The following is a 17,793-nucleotide window of genomic DNA, read 5'->3' as shown; positions in this document are numbered from 1 at the left end:
TGAGTCAAAATGGAGAGAAACTACCAAGGTGGAAGTCCAATCGAGGCCATTTCATAGTTGTGAGTAGGAAGACTCAATGGAAGAAGAGAGAGAGATCAGATGGGCAAAAGAGCATGTGTGAAAAGGGCTGCTCTCTTTGGAAGTTGAAGGATTCCAGGTAGGCGGTTCAAAAAAATACAGAGAGTGTTATTGAAGTGAGCCTTCTGGCCATCAGCTTCTCCTAGGAGCTGCTCACAAGACCAGCCTCAAAACTTCCATAGAATTGGTGGGTTCCAAAACATCCACCCAGGAGGGGCTGCCCCACCCCAGCCTCTTCTGGGCCAAAGGAGGAAAATACAAAGCTTAGAAATTAAAACAAAGGATTTAATTGTTGGCCTTTTAGGTGGAGCTCAAAGAAAAGGATCTTTTGTGGGTTAAGACAACATGAACTCCATTCAATTCATTTAAAGCCTTTTTTCTTTCCCCCAAACTCCCCTCCCCATTGCAATGAGGCCAATCTGTGTTAAGAGCACATTACAAACCTCAACAAAGGTTTTTAAAGCTCCATTTTTGCAACTGCACGTGCGGGACATCCAGGCTCAGAGATCTCGTGCTCTGACGGACCACACAGGGACCTTCTGAAGCAACTTCCCTAAAAGCTCCTTCCCGGATCCACCAGGAGCCCCGCGGGGAGCCTTGGCCGGGCGAGGAGGGGACAGATCCAGCCGAGGGATGGAGCCCCCTTTGGCCCCCTAGAGGGAAGGGAATGATCCGGTCCTTGCAGGCAACGCCAGTGCCGGATCACCAGGAGGGAAACCCTGTGAACTGAACAGAAAATTGCTTCTGAAATCTTTCTTTAGGATGATAGATGAAATAAATCTAAAAGATATATGGAGAGAAAGAAATGCCAAAAAAGAACAATATACTTTCTATTCAAATAGACATTCATCATTCTCTAGAATTGATATGATATGGGCTTCAGCAGAATTGATCTGCAATGTACAAGAAGTTGAGATTGGCTCAAGCACTTGGGCGGACCCCAACCCAATCTCAATTAAATGGAAAGGCCAAAGGACAAGATCTAGATGGACATTAAATAATACTATATTGAAAGAAAAAGACTTTGTACAAAAAATGGAAAAAGAACTAGCCCTTTTCTCTAAAGAAAATAGGAAAGAAGATACATCAATGCAGAATCTTTGGGATACAATGAAGGCTGTTACTAGGGGTCTGATAAAAGACTATACAAGTGTGGGAAGTTATCATCCAGCCCTCGCCCAGAAAACTGAAATATCCTAGGAAATATTGAAAAGGCAGAATATTTCTCTGGATGTGAAAAGAAAAAAAGAGTTTTAAAAGACAGAATAGTTGCTGGTAGCTTCCTGCCCATCCCCACTGGGCCATTGAGAAGGCCGGCTAGTCCCTTTTACATAATAAAGACTTCTCCACTGCAGCTGCAGGGGGAAGGAATGTTGGAACTTTACTCAACTGATCACATGGCATCTGAGAACTCATCCATACTTGGATTCAAAACACAGCCTAGAGAGTAGCCCCTGCATGGCCCCATGGGAGTCTGACAACCAATCAGAATACATTTCTTACACAGGAACAGGAAACAGAGAGGTGGGACTAAACAGGGTATAAAAAGCCTAGCAAGCCTTCAGCCCTTCTCTTCTTCTCCACCAACATTGAAGCATGTGATCACCTTTTCTGTTCAGGGCTCAAGCCATGTGGCCCTGTCCAACAATAAACCATCTTTCCAAGCAGCCTCCATGTCTCCAGTGTCTGTTTCCCCACTTGGAGCTGAACCCAGAAGGACATTTCTTTCAACACAAGGAAGAGAAACTTAAAGAAAAGACAAATGCATAAAGCTTTCGATAATGATTACAAACTACTTGAAAGAGAATTACAGAGATCGCCACAAAAAAAAGATGTCAAGATAAAAATGGATATAATTAAACATAAAATGGATCTACTGGAAAAGGAAGAACTGGCACAAAAAATTAGAGGCGTTAAACAGAATTACTTTGAAAATGCAAATAAACAAGGCAGATGGTTGGCATATAAGCTGAAAAAAGAGAGAGAAGCAAAGGAAATATTTCAATTAAGAGATGAACAAGGACAAATTCAGTATGGAAATACTGAGAAAAATATATATACAAGATTACTATGCTAAGCTCTACAAACTAGAAAAGGTGGAGGAGGGAAGAGTCAAAAAGTATTTACAGGATGCTAATCTCTCCCAGATATCAGATGAAACTAGAACAATGCTGGAAAGTAAAATAACAATGATGGAGCTAACGGAAGCACTTAAAAAACAAAATAATGGAAAAGCCCCAGGTCCGGATGGACTACCTGTGGAATTCTACAGAATATTTGAAGAAATCTTGATTCTCCCACTCTTACAAGTCATGAATGAAGTGATATCTGAGAGTAGAATACCGAAGTCATGGTCAGAAGCATACATTGCATTGCTACCCAAGAAGGAGACCGATTTAACACAAACTAAGAACTATAGACCAATTTCTTTATTAAATTCAGATTATAAGCTATTTGCATCTATACTAGCAGAGAGACTTAAAAAATATTTAAATAGCTTCATCCACTCAGACCAAAATGGTTTTTTACCTAAGAGGCAAATTAAAGACAATATGAGAATGATTTTGAATACTTTGGAATACTATGAGGCCCACCCTGAAAAACAAATGGATTTGATGTTTCGATGCACAGAAGGCCTTTGACAACGTGAACTGGCAATTTATGTTTCTACAACTGGAGCAGATGAACTTTGGTAAGAAATTTATTCAAACCATACAAATGATATATCATAAACAAACAGCAAAGATAATGGTAAATGGAGAATTGACAGATCCTATTGAAATAAAGAGAGGTACGAGACAAGGTTGCCCATTATCACCGTTACTCTTTGTCTTAACATTAGAAGTACTAAATAGAAAGATCAGAGAAGAAGAAATAAGAGGAATGAAAATTAAAAAAGAAGAATATAAGCTACAAGCATTTGCGGATGATTTAGTTTTTATTCTTGAAGATCCATTAGACATAGCACTCAAATTGTTAAAAAGAATAGAAGAATATGGAAAAGTAGCAGGTTTGAAAAGACTATGACAAAGAATATACCAGCAAGACAAAAGGAAGAGTTGTCAGAAGCTTTGCAGATTCAAATTACAAGTAAGATTAAATATTTGGGGATATATTTATCACCTAGATGCAGTACTCTTAAGGAGGACAATTATACTAGACTAAAACAACATTTTTTTTGTTTTAAAAAGGATAAGGATAACAATGATTTTATGTATACTTGATAGAAGATTGGTGATATAATGTATAACCCTAAGAATATATTACAATGATATCTTGTTGTTGATAAATAATTTTAATAAGGGAATAATTAAAAATTGGTATATATGTATGTATGTATGTATGTATGTATGTATGTATGTATGTATGTATGTATGTAGTGACTATTTAGAATATTTTGTTGAAAAATGAAGGAATAAGATTTCTGTTTGAATGTATGATGTACAAGGATAATAATGAACATAAGCATACCCGATAGTTGATTGGTGGAATTATGCATAATTGAAAATAGTGACAAATATAAATAGTTGGTAATTCTTTTTTTCACATTGGGATTTGTGATTATATAAAGGTATACTGTTACCAAATAGACAATCAAGAATGTAAGGGAATTAGGTTTATTGGAAAAAAAACAATAATACTAATTGTAACTGAACATATACTGTACAATGAAACTGAGGTATTTAGCTATACTAGATGAAAAATCTGTGATGGTAAATGTTATTCGAGAATATGGATGTAAAAACACTTGTAATCAAACGACATGCTGTATATGATGATGCTTTTTTTTGGTCTTTTTTTTGTGTGTGTGTTGTCTGTTTAATAAAAATAAAAATTTATATTAAAAAAAAAACTTCCATAGAATTGGTGGGTTTTAAAACATCCACCCAGGAGGGGCTGCCCCATCCCAGCCTCTTCTGGGCAAAAGAAGGAAAATACAAAGCTTAGAAATTCTACCCATGTTTTTAAAGCAGAAGGAAAGTAAAGATTAGCCTTAGAAGAAAGGATTTAATTGTTGGCCTTTTAGGTGGAGCTCAAAGAAAAAGGATCTCTTGGGGGTTAAGACAACATGAACTCCATTCAATTCATTTAAAGCCTTTTTTCTTTCCCCCACTCTCCCCTCCCCATTGCAATGAGGTCATCCTGCTCTGACGGATCACAGAGAGACCTTCTGAAGGAACTGATCCGAAAGCTCCTTCCCGGATCCACCCCATGCCCCGCCCGGGAGCCTTGGCCGGGCGAGGAGGGGGAAGATCCAGTCGAGGGACGGAGCCCCCTTTGCCCCCCCTGGAGGGAAGGGAGGGATCCGCTCCCTGCAGGCAACGCCAGAGCCCGGATCTCCCCGAGCCGAAGAGCAGGATCCGCAGCTCCCTTCCTCCTGGCTGGGGGAAGATCTCCAGGCTGGAGGGGCGGCATGGTGGCCGGAGAGAGAGCAGCCCCACCTGTCTCGAGCGGAATCCAGGAGCCTCTCCCAGGGAATCCAGCGCCGATCGTCCGAGGAAGAAGCGGAAGAGGTGGAGGGAAACGGAGATGTAGCGGCGGAGGGGTGTTTCTCCTGTCGGGCTCCGCCCCCGCCCTGCAGCCCCGCCCCTTAGGCGCCTCTCCTCCTTTCCCCCTCCGCCCTTCACCCCCAATCTCGCCTCCCAGCCAGGACCACGTGCTCCGAAGTTTCCTCTGATCCTCTAGTGGGTGTCGGTTCCTCTGACCATGGGCAGAATGTCCCGTTCTGCACGCTGGAAGCGGGGCTGCCTCTCCTCCTTCGGTGTGTTTGTGTGTTGTTTTAATGAGCCCAAACACTTCCCCCCCCCCCGCCCATTTTTTCCCCTTCGGGAACTCCGCTCAAAGTTCCAGTAACTTCTAGCAGCAACACAGAGTTGGCTTTTTCCTGCCTGCCGAAAGACTTTATGGCTGTTTCCTCCTAAGTGGAAAAGAAATCTTTCATTTTCCTCCCAGGAGCTTTTCATTCAGTGACCGTCACATCTTACAGTCATCTGCAACAGCCGCTGGGGCAGAGGTTACGGGATGACCCTCCCTCCTGAGAACTTAAATTGGGGGATGTGTCTCTGAGCGAGGGGGGTTTCTGCAGAGACTCACATTCTTGGGTGGGTCAGCTGCCAATCACCAGAGTCCTGGGGGGGGGGGGGCAGGAAAGAGGAGAGTTTGGGGGAGCAGCCAAGGTCTCAAGCTTCTTCCCAAGGAGGCAACAGAACAGGGAAAGAAGCCTGAACATACTGATCAGCCCCTGCAAAATGGGAATGGTTTTATTTATTTTTATTTATATCCGCCTTTCTTATTTTTACAAATAACTTGCTCAACTTTTGCAAGAAGCCGCTGAAGAACGGGAGACAAACCACTATAAAAGTTATAATTAACCCAAATTGTGATGGTTACAATCTGCCAGGAAGTGGGACCCCAGAAGTGGGACTTTCCGGGAGCAGGCCCTGCCCTGCCCCGGGAAGACCCTTTCCCGGGGGATCCTGCAGCCCCCCCCCCCGGCCTTCTGGCCTTCTGGGAAAGATGGAGGGCAGTGATGGCTGACCTTTTTTGGCTCGGGTGTTGAAAGCGTTCAATGCCCCCTGTGCCCCTCACGCATGGCCACCCCCGTGAATGCGTGCGTGACACCCGTCCCCCCATTTTGGGCCTAACAGGCCTCACCGAAGCCTCCGGAGGCCAGAAACGGCCCATAGATAGGTCTGGTAGACCCATTTTTCACCTGGAGGCTTTCCTGGAGCTTGGGAAGGTCAAAAATGGCGTCCCCTGGCCCTTTGGAGGCCGAAAATCAGCTGGCCAGTGGACGCATGCGTGCTGGAGCTGACCTAGCGTAACAGCTCGTGTGCCCGCAGAGATTGCTCTACATGCCACCTATGACATGAGTGCCATCACGGCTGCAGGGGCTGTTTTGCCCCCAGTTTCTAGGACAGGGTAAAGCTGGGACTGCAGGATTAGAGACTGCGGCGTCTGTGTTTCAGGTTTTTTGCTTCTCTTGATGTTGGTTTTATTTTCGTTGTGAGCCCCCACCCACCCCACTGTGTTTCACAAGAGAGGCGGACATAGAATGAAACGGATGTCTTCCCAGGAAGGCAAATCATTCACTCTGCTGGGTGATATTGGTGGTTCCTAAATGTGATAATAAATAAAAATCAATACATACAGGTGATCCTCAACTTATGGTCGTCTGCGCATTATGGACCTCCGTCATAAAGGACCCTTTTGTGGGGGGGGGGGGCTCTCTTGTACTTTCAAATGGTCTTAAGGGGATGGCTGCCTGAGATGAACCCCCATGGCTGCCTCTGCTCTCCAGCTGTGCCTGATGGTCTCTGGGCTGAAAGGGGGGACCGACCCAAACTCAGCCTCTCCCACTTGAGCTCAGAAGGGAAGGAAGGACAGAGAATCCCACACAGGAGGGGCCACAAGCAATAAAACTATGACTTCTTTTCCCAAAGGTGCATTTCCTCCCCCCTCCCAAAGGCAAACTAGACTTTCTTGGGTATTTTTTCCCTTGAAAATGTTTCGCTTCTCCCCTAAGAAGCTTCTTCAGTTCTGACTGACTGGGAGGGGGGGGGGGGAGAAAGGAAGGATTTGTATTGCGTCTCAAAGGAGAAGCCCATCAGGAGGAGAGGTCCATCTGCTCCTGAAAAGACCTGGGTGGCTCTTTCTGGTTCAGCCACGTCCACCTTCTGGACAGAGAGGAGCCCTGGATGGAGAGAAGGGCCAAAGCGGCCATCTTTGCCAAAATGAGGAGCCCCCCCACAACAGAGGGAGGGTGGAAAGGAGCCTCCCCCCCTCCTACGGTCTACAACAGGGTCCTTTCAGCAGCCTCAGAAAGGCTCTGCACCCCTCTGCACCCTGATTCAGAACCAAAGGACTGCAAGGAATATCAATCCTTCCATCCTCCACCACTCAGTCAGAACTGGGGAAGCTTCCTGGATGAGAAGGGAAACGTTTTCAGGGGGGGAAATCCCAAGAAAAAAACAACAACCTAAAAGCATCTTAGGGACCAACCATGACCTGGAGGATGGAGGCTCTCCATACAGACTCCTGGCTCCACTTTCCCCTTTTGAAATCTCAGCAGACACAGCCTGGACTGAAGGGGACCTTAAAAGACCTTAAGGGGCCATTTAGTCCACCCCTCCAGACACAAAGAAATGGAGATTCAGGTTGAGACACATGGGGAGGGGGCTAGGCAGACTGCTGCCTTTTTCCACCATGGGAAGGTGGAGGAGGTCCATCAGGAAGCGCCTCCCCTTCCCCTCATTTTCCTCCCCCCTCCAGACCCCTTATGAAGAGTGGATCTCACAGGCACCAACAGTTCTTCATCTCTCCTTTACGGGGGGGGGGGGGGGTCTTCTGGTAGCCTCTTGCATCAGGTTTCCCACCCTTCCTCTGAGAAGCGTGGCTCCATCCTCTAGAAGCTGCTGGGAACCATGGGCTCTGGACTCAGTGAAGACCTCCTCCTCCTCCTCCCCACAGCCCATTTCCTGAGCCAGCAGTGGGCAGCAGCTGCCCAAAAAACCCCACAGTTCTAGGCTGCATAAACAGAGGGATAGAATCAAGATCACCTGAAGTGTTAATACCACTTTATAATGCCTTGGTAAGGCCACACTTAGAATACTGCATTCAGTTTTGGTTGCCATGAAGTAAAAAAAGATCTGGAGACTCTAGAAAGAGTGCAGAGAAGAGCAACAAAGATGATGAGGGGACTGGAGACTAAAACATATGAAGAACGGTTGCAGGAACTGGGTATGTCTAGTTTAATAGAAAGGAAGACTAGGGGAGACATGATAGCAGTGTTCCAATATCTCAGGGGCTGCCACAAAAAAAGAGGGAGTCAAGCTATTCTCCAAAGCAGCTGAGGGCAGGACAAGAAACAATGGATGGAAATTAATCAAGGAGAGAAGCAACTTAGAACTGAGGAGAAATTTCCTGACAGTTAGAACAATTAATCAGTGGAACAACTTGCCTCCAGAAGTTGTGAATGCTCCAACACTGGAAGTTTTTAAGAAGATGTTGGACAATCATTTGTCTGAAGTGGTTTAGGATTGCCTGCCTAAGCAGGAGGTTGGACTAGAAGACCTCCAAGGTCCCTTCCAACTCTGTTGTTCTATTCTGTTCTGTCCTGTGCTGTCCTATCCTACCCTACTGTCCTACTATCCTATCATATTCAGGCCTGGAAAAAAACCAGAAAAATTGATGGGGGAGAAAGAGGATTCCCCCCCGCCGTTTTTCCAAAGCTTTTCAAACCCCCCCCCCTATCTTTTTCTCAATCTTTCCAGGCCTTCCCATCTCTAGGACTCCCTCGGCTTCTGACAGCGTCACCCCATGCTCTACCTAATAACCCACACATTCATTTAACGAATGCCTTGGGGAAAGCAGGGACAAGGAAGTCATTCGTTAGGTGCTTCATATAATGTAGTCCTTGATATCCAACATGTATGACTGTGGGAATATACAGCATGGATGTGTTTGCACATATGACAAACACAATGTGATAAAGGGGAAAAAAAAACCTTCCCCAACAGATAGTAAAAAGCAACTTTTCTTCTTCGTCCTGAGCCAGCATATTCAACATCAATGATTTATCACTAAATAAGACACCAGATGCATCTTCACTCCACCCCTCACCCCATTTTCTCCTCTCTCAATCTTCAGTTCTCTTCATTGATCAACAAAGGTCTAGTAAAAGATAAAAATAATAGCTGGGTGTCGTGATTTATGACTATTAACAACTTACAACCAGAAATCCATTTCCAGTTGTGGTCGTAAGCTGAGAATTACCTGTACTCTACAAAACATTATATATAGTCACGAACTTTTGTGTAATCACTCTGGTAAGTGACTAATGCTGCTTTGTGAGGCAAACATCCTCACACTCCCCGTACCTATGCCCTCTTGTCTCATTGTGTACTCTCTAATGGGATTTGAGGTTGCCTAACAACATTGTTCACAGCTGAAGGGATTTATCTCCTATGGACATTCTGATGTATTTTTAGCTTTGAATTGCTGTGAAAAGGTTTCTCACACTCTGCACAGCTGTGAGCTGACTCTCCTGTGTGACTTTGGGTGTGTGTTCCAAGCGCTGAAGGGCTGAAGGTTGGGCAAAGCATTTCCCACATTCCAGACATTTCTATGGTTTTTCTCCAGTGTGGATTCGCTGATGCTTTAAGAGAGTACGTTTCTGAGAAAAACGTTTATCGCACTCTGAGCATTTATGGGGCTTCTCTCCTGTATGGATTCGGCTGTGACTTCTAAGGGAAGATGAATCAGCAAATGCTTTCCCACAGTCAAAACATTTGTAGTGTTTTTCCCCCGTGTGAGTTTTCACATGGCGTCTAAGGGCTGATGAGGTACGATAAAATCTTCCACATTCGTTGCACTGATATGGCTTCTCCCCAGTGTGCGTTCTATGATGTGTCCAAAAGTTTGCAGATTGAGCAAAATACTTCCCACATTCTAAGCATCTGTATGGCTTCTCTCCCGTGTGGACCCTCTGATGCCTTCCAAGGTGTTGTTTTTGGGTAAAGGATTTCCCACACTTCTCACAGTCGTACGGCTTCTCCCCTGTGTGGATTCTCTGATGAACCTGGAGCTCTGTTCGTGTAACAAAACTTTTCCCGCACTCCCCACATTCATAGGGTTTCTCCTCTTTGTGCCTCTTCTGGTGCGTCCGAAGTTCAGTAGAATTTACAAATCGTTTCTCACATTCTGGACATTCATAGGGTGTCTCTCCAGTGTGAAGTCTCTGATGTCGCGCCAAAGTTGATTTCAAGGTAAAATGCTTCCCACACCCACATTTAAGGCGCTTTTCGTTTTTCTCCCCTGTGTGTGTTTTCCAATGACTCCGAAGAGTTGAACTCTGGGTGAAACATTTTCCACACTCAAAGCATTTGTAAGGTTTGACTCCTGCGTGAATCTTCTCATGGATGCAAAGATGAGCTTTCTGAGAAAAGCTCTTCCCACACTCCCAACACTTGTAAGGTTTCTCCCCTGTGTGGATCGTCTCGTGCTTTCTGAGAGTGTCTTTTTTACGGAAAAACTTCCCACATTCCAGACACTGATAAGGTTTCTCTCCAGTGTGGATTTTCTGATGTATAAGAAGGTGTGACCTTCGTCCAAAGCATAAGGCACATTCCACACATTTATAGGCTTTTAGTGTTGGGGGGCTGCTGAGATCTTTGGAGTTTTTCCCAAAGGAAGATTTCTCGCCCTCCAAACCTTCACTGGATCCACTTCCCACATGGACCTTCCTGTGGGTCAAAAGGAGGGACCTGTGAGCAAAGGATTTCCCACACTCTGAGCATTCATGAGGTTTTTTGTGTTTTTTTGGAGTGCTTCTTGTGTCTGATGGGGGATCCAGGACTTTCCCACAGTCCATCCTTCCTCTTGGCTGCTGCCTTGTGCTGATTTTCTACTGTCTGTTGATAGATGCCTTGCAGGTGAATCTTTGATTACAATCTTTTACTCTCTGTGAGATGAGGGGGGAAAGCGGAGAAGTAGATTTCCTTTTGAGAAATGTAGAGAATCACAAAAGCTTTCCCTTGGAAGGGATCATGAAGGTCTTCCAGCCTGCCCAGCGCAGGAGTCCACAATACACGCTACACAAAATCTCTAATGATGAAGTCTCCACATCTCTAAGAGGCAAACTCTTCTGCTGTTCATTGACTCTATCTTTTCCCCCTTGGTTCTTGTCCTAGGGCAAGGTGGAAAAGAAAGGTTTAAACTAGAGCTAATCTTTGATGATCATAAGCAGGACTGGAATTTTGGTTGAAGCAAGTGAAGGGTCACACAATCACTTTGCTCAGCAACAGAAATCCCACACTCCTAACAGCAGGCATCAAGAATTTGAGGCTCCTTAAGTGGAGGGTTGGCGCAGACAAGAGCCCTGGGGGGGTGCTTTGGGGTAGGGGAGGTTCTGGAGAGCTAGCACAAGACATCCATGAATGAGGGGATGTTGAAGTGGGGTGCAATGCTTCTGCCGCCCCCAGAAGCCTCAGTTGGGCCTGGTAATGCAGCAGAAATGGCAGTCCCTTAAGTGGAGGCCTGAGGCCTTCAGCCAGTGGTCACTGACCCCAGGCCTGGACTTCAGCCCAGTGTCCCCGCTGCCATTGAGAAATGCAGCCTTCATCCCCACACCGGAGGACTTTGCAACCTAGCGCCATTTTCCATACCGCGTGTTCCACACCGTTTCCAAGCAACGTGTCCCAAAGCATCTCTAAGTCTCTCCAGGACCCCCTCAAGTCAAACATGGCCTGTACCAGGACTCACAGGGCCTCTCCTGTTGGCAAATCCAGGCTTCTTACCTGGCACTCCACCCACTTAACGACCAGTGAAATCGCTTTACAACCCACAGAATTACAATTCCTGAGCAAAGCAGTCAAGTGGCGTCTCACATAATGACCGCTTTGCTCAACGAGCAAGATGCCAACCCCAATTTTAGTCACAAGGCGAGGACTGCCTGTAGGAAATGCCAAAAATTATGGGATCATTACAAGCAAGAGAAGGAAAGAGAGTTGGGTTTAGTTTAATCACCCCATTTCTTATCCCCTTTTCTCGCTTTTTCTGATTTTTCCACTTATGAGCTCCATCCCATAATGACTAGTTGATCCTGGCTTCCTGGAGGCCCATTGCCTCTCCCTTCATGGGTCCCTTTCACAGCTCAGCCTCCTCCTCTTGATAGGACCATACTTCCTTTTGTGCCATTCATTTATTTCTTAAATTTATTTGCCATCCATCTTGCCAAGGAGCAACAGTAAAAATGGAGACATGAAAGTAAGTGTCAGAAGAATAAAACGATCAAGAGAAACGATGGGATAAACAATTAAGGTACAATAATGCCAAAATTACAAAGGGGGGGGGAGGGAGAAGCAGGGAGTGCAGAGAGCAGGTGGGTTTCCCCATCAGTCTCATAGCCCCCTCCAGTGTGGTACCTCATTACACTCTTTTGGGGGTTAACCCAATGAAAGGGAGGCTGATGGCATCCTTTGGCTCCTCCCACCTGCCCAGGTGAGAGTTTGGGCTCCGTCCTTGGAACTGCATCCAATTTTGGTCACCAGAATGTAAAAAAAGACGTGGAGACTCCCGAAAGAGTGAAGAGCGGAGAGACAAAGATGAGTCGGGGGCTGGAAGCTAAAAGATAGGAATATCTACGGAGATTCTGAGTCATCCAGGTCATGGTTGCCCCAAAGGGGCTTTTGCCCACGAGGCAACTGAGAGGGAGCTGAAGATGCTTCTTGGATGAGAAGCGAAACGTCTTCAAAGGAAAAGCAGAAAAAAGCCTCTTGAAAAAAAGCACATTTAGGATAAAGCTCTTGCAGGAACTGGGCTTATCTAGTCCAGTGAGAGGAAGGAGTAGGGGAGACATGATGGCAGTAATCCAATACTGGAGGGGCTGCCACAGAGAAGAGGGGAAACCACCAGAAGGCAGGAGGAGAAGCAATGGATGGAAACTAATCAGGGAGAGAAGCAACCCAGAACTAAGGAGAAACTTCCTAACAGTGAGAAGATTTAATCGGAGGAAGAGCTTGCCTCCAGACGTTGTGGGTTCTCCATCACTGGAGGTGTTTGAGAGAAGACTGGAGAGCCCCTTGCCTGGAATGGCGGAGGAACTCCTGCTTGAGCAGTGGGGTTGGACTAGAAGACCTCCCAGGTCCCTTCCAACTCTGGTTCACTTTCTCTTGGCTTTAGGTGTTGCATCCATCCAACCACCTGACTGATTCCCCCAAGGGCCTTAGCCCTCATTTCTGCAGGTGAGCTCCACAAGTTACGGTTAAAACTAATCGTGGTTTAGCTGAGGGCTGTGTAAGTTCTGAGCTGAAGACTGACACTGGCCTTGGATGAGTACAGGTAGTCCTCAACTTACAACACTTCATTTAGTAACCGTTCAAAGTTACAACGGCACTGAAAAAAGTGACTTGAAGATTTTTCACCCCGTTGCAGCATCCCCCAATGGTCCCATGATCCAAATTCTGACGCTTGGCCACTGACTCATATTTACGACTGCAGCAGTTCCCTGGGGTCGCGTGATCCCCTTTTTATGACCTTCTGTCAAACAAAGCCAATGGGAAAAATTGGATTCACTTAACAACCGTGGGACTAACTTAACTACACTTATTCACTTAACAACTGTGGCAAGGAAGGTCACAAAATGGGACAAAACTCACTTAACAAATGCTTCCCTTAGCAACAGACATTTGGGGCTCCAAGGTGGTCGTAAGTCGAGGACTACCTGAATGATATGGGCAAAGTTGAAATTATTTCCCCTTCAGTGGCGTGAAATGCTGGAGGTCTCTGAGGGTTCCTGAATCTCCTCTTCCTTTTCTCCCTCTTTCCTCCCTTCTCTCATTCCCAGCTCAATTGGCTTTTCCTCCCCTTCCTTTCCCCTCCCCACATTTCCCTTTCCCTCCTCCTGCAGCTTCCTAACAAGACCAGCCTCCAGTGTCCAAAGGACTCCCAAAGGGGTCCTGTGTGAACCTCCACATCACAGCCTCTTTGGCACAAAAGGAAACAATAATAAAAAAAAATAACCGGATTTTTAAAGATTTTGTTCGGCAAACAAAGAACATTCCCTTGTCCTCTTTTATAAAGACTAAGAACAAAGAAAAAAGGAACTTTTCCAGGGTTGGGAGATCCTGAGCTCAGTTCTGTGGAAAGTTATCACCCAGCCCTCTCCCAGAAAAATGAAATATCCTAGGAAATATTGAAAAGGCAGAATATTATATTTCTCTGGATATGAAAAGGAAGAAAAAGGTTTTATAAAGAGAGAATAGCTCCCTGCAGCTTCCTGCTCCCACCCACTTTGTCAATGGGCCATTAAGAAGGCCAAGACAGTCCCTTTACATAATAAAGAGTTCTCCCCCTTCAGGTCCAAGGTGATGGGATTAAGGCATGATAAAATTGGCCCTTTAACAAACTCCCCACATGGCATCTGAGAGCTGAACCAAACCTGGATTCAAAACGCAGCCTAGAGAGTTTCCCCTGCATGGCTCCATGGGAGTCTGACAACCAATCAGAATACAAGATCAAGATCAAAGGCCAGAGAGGGAATAAAACCAGGGACTCAGCTTCTCTTCCTGGCTTCTCTTCTCTTTTCTCCACCAACATTGAAGCATGTAACCAACTTTTCCTTCAGGACTCAAGCCATGTGGTCCTGTCCACCAATAAACCATATTTCCAAGCAGCCTCCATGTCTCCAGTGTCTTTTTCCCCACAAGCCGAACTCAAAAGGACTTTTCTTTCAACAGTTCAAAGCAACTTAACTCCCCCCCCTTAAAGAACCCCCCAAACTGAACGGGGGAGGCGAGGAGCCTCTCTGGGGGTTTCCCTTCCATCCCCCCCATAATCCTTCGGGGAAAAGCTCCGTCTGTAGGGAGCCTTCCCTCCGTTCCCAGAGACGCCCAGTCCCAGCCCTCCCATCCCGGGATCCTCGCAGGCTCAGGGACCCTCCGGGGAAGAGGGGCCACTCCAGCTACCTTTCTCCTGCGAAGAACAAGCCCTCCTGGCAGGAAGCGACCGCAGCGGAAGGAGCCCCAATTGCCCGACCCTCTCCGGTGGACTCCAGAGCCCATGCTGAGCGCAGAACAGCTAAGGGATGAACGCGCAGGCTCAGGCGGAGACGGGGAGGGCGGGGCGGGGCTTCTGCTCTCCCTTCGGGCTCCGCCTTCTGCAAGTAACCACGCCCCTTGCTCTCAGGAATCCGAACAGAAGGGACCCTGGAGGTCTTCTAGTCCAGCCCTCTCCTCAAGCAGGAGATCCTATCCCATTCCTCACAAGGGACCGTCCAGCCTCTTCTTAAAAGCCTCCAGTGGTGAAGAACCCAAAACCTCTGAAGGCAAAGCTCTTCCATTGGTGAATTGTTCTCTTAGGAAGCAGTTTCTTCTCCTGCCCTCTGGGACTTTTTAGAATTACTCACACACACACACACACACACACACACACACACACACACACACACACAAACAAACAAACAAACACACAGACATATACACAAATAGACACGTTTTCTTTGTTGGCAGCCTCTCAAATAGTTCTCCCTCCCCCCTCCCCCCTCCCCATCCATTCAGAGATGAAGAAGCTTCTTGGATGAGAAGCAAAACGTCTTCAAAGGAAAACAAGAAAGTCCAGTTGCCTCTTGAAAAAGCCCCTTTGGGACAGGCGTCTCTCTTTTTCTTCCTGGGATCTTTGGCCCCTGGGGAGTGGGGGAAGCTTGAATCCTGTTTAATCGGAGCTGCGGGGGGCCTTTCAAGGGCGGTAGCTCACATCTGGAGGTCCCACTGGGATAACCGGCCCAGGCCTCTCCGCCATCCAACTCACCAATGGGGACGTTTCTGCCAGGCCATGTCCCCCCTCCCCACTGGGCTGTTCTGCTCAATGCTCCGAGGGGGAGGGGAGGGCTTCCCAACATCTCTCCCTTCATTCAGGTATCTTCAATGTTGGAATTCATTCTGGGTGTTTGTGTGCAGGGCAGTTTCTGCTGTCTGAAACACACATACACAGGGATGCAAAAACATCGCACCAGAAACATCTTTCTGGTCTAACGGTCATAACTCACTATGCAGCCTCATGTAACAAGAACTATGTGAGCCAGCTACTCCCACACATGCCCTTTCTCCCCACCTATGCTGTGCTATAACTTTCTATTCCCCCTCTCCCCCTCCCAATGCCATGCGGCTTGTAACCTTCTGCTCCCCCTTTGCCATGATGTGATTTTCTATTGGTTTATTTGTAGAATACTGTGAACTTTTCATTAGTTTACTTGTACCATGTGTGATTATATATGCCTTTTGATACGCTCCTTTTTGATGACGCTGTAACTAACTTTTTTCTAATAAAAGAGCCCTTCGATGATCATTCGAGGCTTTAGCTCATCCCAAGGAATTTCGTCTGGTGTTTTCCTTTTGATTAGGCAAGGACACATGAGCAGCCCATCAGTGTGGTGAAAACGCCGCATTTCAAGTCTTAAACTGATCTGGAACAGCCACTGGGGCAGAATTCACATGATGACCCTCCATCTGAGAATTAAAATTGGGTAGGGGTCTCTGGGCATGGAGGGGTCTTCTCACATTCCTTTGTTTCCTAATCCCCAGAGACCCCGAGACAGGAAAGAAGAGAGTTTGGGGGAGCAGCTCAGATCTCCTGCTTGTTCCCAACACAATGCAACAGGGAAACAAGGCTGAAAATGTTGCCCAGCCACTGTGGAATAGAAATGATTTGGTTTTTTTCCTCACTTATATCCGGCTTTATTATTTTTAACAATAACTCAAAGGCAGTGAACATATCCCACCCGCCTTCCTTCCCGTCTCTGGAGGCACCTGAAAATGACTCTCCATCGACGGTCACCATCCGACATGACTGAGCTGCAGAGGATTTGCAAGAAGGGCAGAAAATCCCCTGATCCAGATGTGCAAATCTTGTCACTTTATATACAAAAAGACTGGAGGCTGTAAATGCTGCCAAAGGTGCTTCAACAAAGTAACTGAGTGAAGGGTCTGAATACTTATGCCAATGTCTCATTTCAGTTTTTTTTTCTTTTTTAATACATTTGCAAACATTTCTTAAATTCTGTTCTCATTTCTCATTAGGGGGCACTGAGTGTAGATTTAATGAGGGGCAAAATGAATTTCAACAACTGCACAATCAGGCTGCAGCATAACAAAATGGGCAAAAGCCAAGTGGGCCTGAATGTCGTAAGTGAGGTGGGGTCCCATTAATCCCGAGCGTGTCAGGCAATAGCAATAGCAGTAGACTTATATACCGCTTCATAGGCCTTTCAGGCCTCTCTAAGCGGTTTACAGAGAGTCAGCATATTGCCCCCAACAATCTGGGTCCTCATTTTACCCACCTCGGAAGGATGGAAGGCTGAGTCAACCCTGAGCCGGTGAGATTTGAACCGCTGACCTGCTGATCTAGCAGTAGCCTGCAGTGCTGCATTTAACCACTGCGCCACCTTGGCTCACCCATCATCTGCCCTTAAGAGCAGGGGCTGCATCCGAATTGCCAAGAGAGTTTTCCTAAAGTGAATGGAAAATCTGCTCCTTTTCATTCAATCCCAAAGTCGGAAGTATCCAGAGAGAGAGGAGGGAGCCAAAAGAACCAAGATGGCGGCTGTTTTAAAGGGAAACACACATAAAGCTAGAAAGCAGCAAGACTTTTACTGCAGAGCATGGCACCATCTGACTGCCTTCTCGAGTCTTTTGACCATCCAGTCTGTGCTCTAAAAAACACTCTTTGTTATCTTGAATAATAATTTTATTAATAAATTATATACGCCAATCAAAAAAAGACCTTCAATACAACAGTGTACTAGTATGATTGTGAATATACTGTATGTATGTGCGTGAACGTATGAAAAAACAATGTGGAAAAAAAATCCCTCCCAAAAAGATAGTAGGAAAAATAAATGTTTCCTCTTCATCCTCAGCCAGCATATTCAACAACAACCCTTTATCACTAAATAAAATAATAAGATGCATCTTCATTCCACCCTCAACCCATTTTTCTCCTCTCTAAATCTTCAGTTCTCCCTATTCATTAACAAGGGCTAGTAAAAAATAACAAGGATATCAGGGTACAGGTTATGACTGTAGCAACTTATGATCAAACATCCATTCTCATTTATGGTCAGAAATAAAAGACTTCCCGTTCTCTGCCAACACACATATAACTCAGTTCCTGCTAAATTATAACATGTGACGTTAAAAAGAAATTCTACATTGTTCACGA

At 45.9% G+C, this 17,793-nt stretch overlaps 1 pseudogene; it reads right to left on the bottom strand.

Annotated features, from left to right (window-relative positions):
* Positions 1–9,019: 9,019 nt before the first annotated feature.
* LOC148046970 (uncharacterized) lies at positions 9,020–10,516 on the bottom strand (annotated as a pseudogene).
* Positions 10,517–17,793: the final 7,277 nt, after the last annotated feature.

Source organism: Thamnophis sirtalis, unplaced genomic scaffold (genome assembly GCF_051295495.1).
Source record: "Thamnophis sirtalis isolate CommonGarterSnake01/CBP01778 unplaced genomic scaffold, rThaSir2_p1.2 scaffold_3, whole genome shotgun sequence".
In the NCBI taxonomy this organism is placed as follows: domain Eukaryota; kingdom Metazoa; phylum Chordata; class Lepidosauria; order Squamata; family Natricidae; genus Thamnophis; species Thamnophis sirtalis.
The sequence above is the reverse complement of the archived record's forward strand: the minus strand, read 5'-3'. Positions and strand labels throughout refer to the sequence as shown.